The sequence below is a fragment of the Theobroma umbraticum genome, unplaced genomic scaffold (assembly GCF_002168275.2).
Source record: "Theobroma umbraticum cultivar Fairchild unplaced genomic scaffold, ASM216827v3 scaffold_239.1, whole genome shotgun sequence".
In the NCBI taxonomy this organism is placed as follows: Eukaryota; Viridiplantae; Streptophyta; class Magnoliopsida; order Malvales; family Malvaceae; genus Theobroma; species Theobroma umbraticum.
Window position 1 is genome coordinate 2,740,042 of NW_018397273.1, and position 4,298 is coordinate 2,744,339.

Consider the following 4,298-nt stretch of genomic DNA (forward strand, 5'->3'; position numbering starts at 1 on the left):
AACACCTAAAATGCTAAAATTCGAACCTAAAATCTCAAAGATCTAGCTACTTAACCCCCCAAAATGTGTTAAAATAACTCTATATAATAAAGTTATCAGTTTCATGTACCACCTGCTTAGTTTTTATTTCTAATTTCAATATTTCCCAAGCCTTAGTTTTTTAGCCGCTAAAGGTCCTCTAATTGATTAGCTCATGTCTTAATTGGTTACTATGTTTTTGACTTAAGGTTTTTTAAATAGTCAGGTTTTCTTTAACTGATACTGAATGCCATTAACCAATTATCAACTTACTGACTTACTTCTCTATCCTTGGACATAATTTTTTTTAAATAGTCTTAATTAATTATAGTGATCCTGGTTTCTATTTTACCATTCCTCTAACTCATCACAATCCTCCTTTAATCAAATATGTCAAAAAGTGAGCAAGATTATCACAAGACTTATCATAAAAAACATGATAAGTTCTGTAGAATTTAGAGTTCATAGGCATGAATCATTCCTAAATCTCTCCTAATTCTACAAAATTATTCTTCATTCAATGGTTTTGTGAAAATGTTAGCCAATTTATGCAAGTTATCTACAAAATCTATTTCAATATCTCTCTTAAGCACATGATCTCTAATGAAATGATTCATAAAGCATTTGAAACAATTTAAAATTCATAAAGCATGCATAGGCATGTAAAAGTCTAATAGCTTCTAATCTAGCTATTAAATCAAAGGTTTCATTATAATCAATACCTTCTTATTGATTATAGCCTTGAGTAATTAACCTTGATTTATTTTTTACCACATTTCCCAACTCATCCATTTTGTTCTTAAATACCTATTTAATAGTAACAATTGGATGGTTGGTTGGCCTTGGAACTAAGGCCCAAACCTTGTTTCTTTCAAATTAGCCTAACTCTTCTTGCATAGCTATCATCCAACTTTTTTCCTTTTTAGCTTCCTCAAAGTTCTTTGGTTCCACTTGTGATATGAATGCAAGTTACTCACAAGCTTCTATTAATCCCCTTCTAGTTTTGACACCTTCTGAGGGATCACCAATGATAAGTTCTTGAGAATGATTCTTTACAAATCTCTAGCTTTTCAGAAGATCATTGTGCTGCTCCTTAACTCTTTGCAAGTCTTCTAGTGGTGGTTCATCATAATCTTTCTCCTTTGAGCTTTCTCCATATTTTTCTTTAGTATCTAAGCTCATTTTCTCCTCTTTCTTCTCAATATCATCTGTATCATCATCATCAAGCACTACCTTTCTTTATGCAGCATTAGTCTCATAAAAAATAATATGAATTGACCCTTTTATAACTAGAGTTCTTTTATTAGACACTTTATATGCTTTAGAATTCAATGCATAACCTAAGAAGATTGCGTTATCACTCCGAACATCAAACTTTCTTAAAGTGTGTTTTCCATTATTTAAGGCAAAACATTTGCACCCAAAACTCCTTAAGTGAGAAATATTTGGTTTTCTTCCTTTGTAAAGCTCATAAGGGGTTTTAGAAATCATGGCTCTAATGGAAACTTTGTTTAGAATATAAGCTTCAGCCCAAAAATATTTTGGCAAGTTATTTTAATAAAGCATTGTTCTTGCCATTTGTTTTAAAGTCCTATATTTTCTTTCAACAACTCCATTTTGTTGTGGAGTTCTAAGAGAAGAAAAATTACGATCAAAACCATTTTCATTACAAAAGATTTCAAAATTATCACTTTCAAATTCACCACCATGATCACTATTAACACTAACAATGGTGAGGCTTTTTCATTTTGAAATCTTTTATAATGTTTAATAAAAATTGACAATGCATCGTCTTTATGTGCAAGAAAATGTACCTATGTATATCTAGAGTAATCATTAATAATAAAAAGGCCATATGATTTGCCTTCTAGACTAGTAGCAGTGATTGGTCCAAACAAGTTAACATATAATAGTTCAAGTGGCCGAGAAGTTGATATGACTTTCTTCGATTTAAAGGAACTTCTAACTTGTTTTCCAAATTGATATGTATCACAAATCTTGTCATTTTCAAATGATATCTTTAGAAGTCCAATGACTAAGTCTTTTCTCAAAATTTTTGAAATTGTGCGCATACTAGCATCTCTTAACCTTCTATGCCACAATCAACTATCACAAACATCACTGGCAATAAAACATAATTCCTTAGACTTAATTTCATCAAGAAAAATGACATACATATTTTTAATTCTTTTGCCAATGAATGCAACTATGTTGGTGCTAACTTCATTCACTTGACATCCATGAGAATTAAAGCATACTCTAAAGCATTTATCACAATTTAACTAATGCTTAGCAAATTATGTTTTAAACCTTTAACAAATAAGACATGCTTGATCTGAGTTTGAGATATGTTACCAATGGTTCCAATTCCTTGGATAACACCCTAGGAGTCATCACCAAAGGAAGCACTACCACTCTTGTTTTTATCAAGCTTTGCAAATAAGTTCTCACTATAGGTTATGTGCCTTGAACAGTTGCTGTCCAAGAATCAAGGCTGCTTTTCCTTTAGTTGAGCTTTAAAACATTGATCCTTTTATCCTTGCTCAACGCACAAAAGAGATTTTCAATTTTTCTTTAAAGGGACCCCTACTTTGATGGGTCTTTGGTGTTTAGCAATCACATGGGATCCTTTAGGAGCCCAAACTAACTTGGGTTTTGGACAAGTTTTATCATAAAAGAAATAATCATAAGACAAATGCCCTTTCCTACCACACATTTGACAGTGACATGAGATAGAATTTGTTTTCCTTCTAAGACTTATTTTTGTTTTAAACTCTTCTTCATCTTTTAGTTTCAGTTTTGCTCTTTTTTTTTATCAACATTAAGTGCAACATTTTCATCAATAACTTTTTGTAATTCTAAATTCTTACTTTCTAATTCAAGCTTTAAAAATTCAAAATCAGTTTTGGATTATTCAAGTTCAATTTGAAGCATGTTTCCTTGTTCAAAAATAGAGTTGAACTCATGCTTTATTTTTTCTAATTCTACATTAAATGCAATAGTTTTTTTCTTCATAGTTTTATATTTCAAGGAAAGTTTTTCAAATTCAGCATATAAGCAGTTATATTCGTCTTACATATCATCATAGGAAATATCAAATGAAGTAGAAGTTACCTTAATTTTTTCTTCCTTTGCCATCAAGAAGAAATTGGCTTTTTCTTCTAATTTTTCTTTTTCCTCTTTTGAACTTGATGAATCACTATCAGACCATGTTGCTGCCACCATTGCTCTTTGTGGTTTTTTTCATTTTCTTTGAGGTTTCTTGTTTGAGTAATGGGCATTTTGATTTAAAGTGTCCTAGTTTTTTGCATTCAACACACACCATTTCATCATTCTTGTTGAAATCACCCTTATGCTTGTTTTTCCAAGAGGGACCTTGATCATCCTTGTAATTTTTTCTTCCAAACTTTCTACCTTTTCGTCCCATTAGCTTTCAAAATCGTCTGACCATCATGGCTAGCTCTTCATCATAATCACTTGACAACTCTTCTAATTCCTCCTTAAGTGAGCTAATCTTGAGTGCCAAAATTTTTTTCTTCTTTCTTTTCCTCTTTTTTTTTTCTTTTTCATTTCAAGTTCATGTGTAAGGAGTGAGCCATAAATTTCATCAAGTGTGACTACATTGAGATCTTTGGCCTTTCAAATAGTTGTGACTTTAGGTTTTAAACTCTTGGGAGACATCTGAGTAATTTTTTTACTAACTCATGTAAAAGGATGGTTTTTCTAAGTTGATTAAGTTTGTTTGTAATATTGGTAAATCTATCGAACATGGTAATGACATCTTTACCCTATTCCATTCTAAACATTTCATAATTATGGGTGAGTAAGGCTATTTTAAACTTTTTTACTTGTAAAGTCCCATCATAAATGACCTTAAGTTTTTTCCAAATCTCTTTGGCTATAGTATAGTTAGAGATTTTGTTGAATTCTAAAGGAGTAAGTGCACAATGAAGGGTGTTGATGGTTTTAATATTCATTTGGACCTTTTTCACTTTAGCCTCAGTCCACTCAACTTTATGCTTTGGCATTTTCTCACCAATGAAAAAATTAGGTGAAGTGGGAACATAAGGTCCATTAGTAATAACATCCCACATTTCATAGTCAAGGGCTTTAATGTATATTGACATCCTAATGTTTCAATGAGCATAGTTTGATCCATCAAATAGAGGAAGCCTATTTGTGGATTAACCCTTAGTAACAATTGACTTTTGCAAAGCCATGTGGACTTTCTACGAGGATGTTAAGCCTTAATTTTGAGGGTATGGCTTTGATGCCGTTTG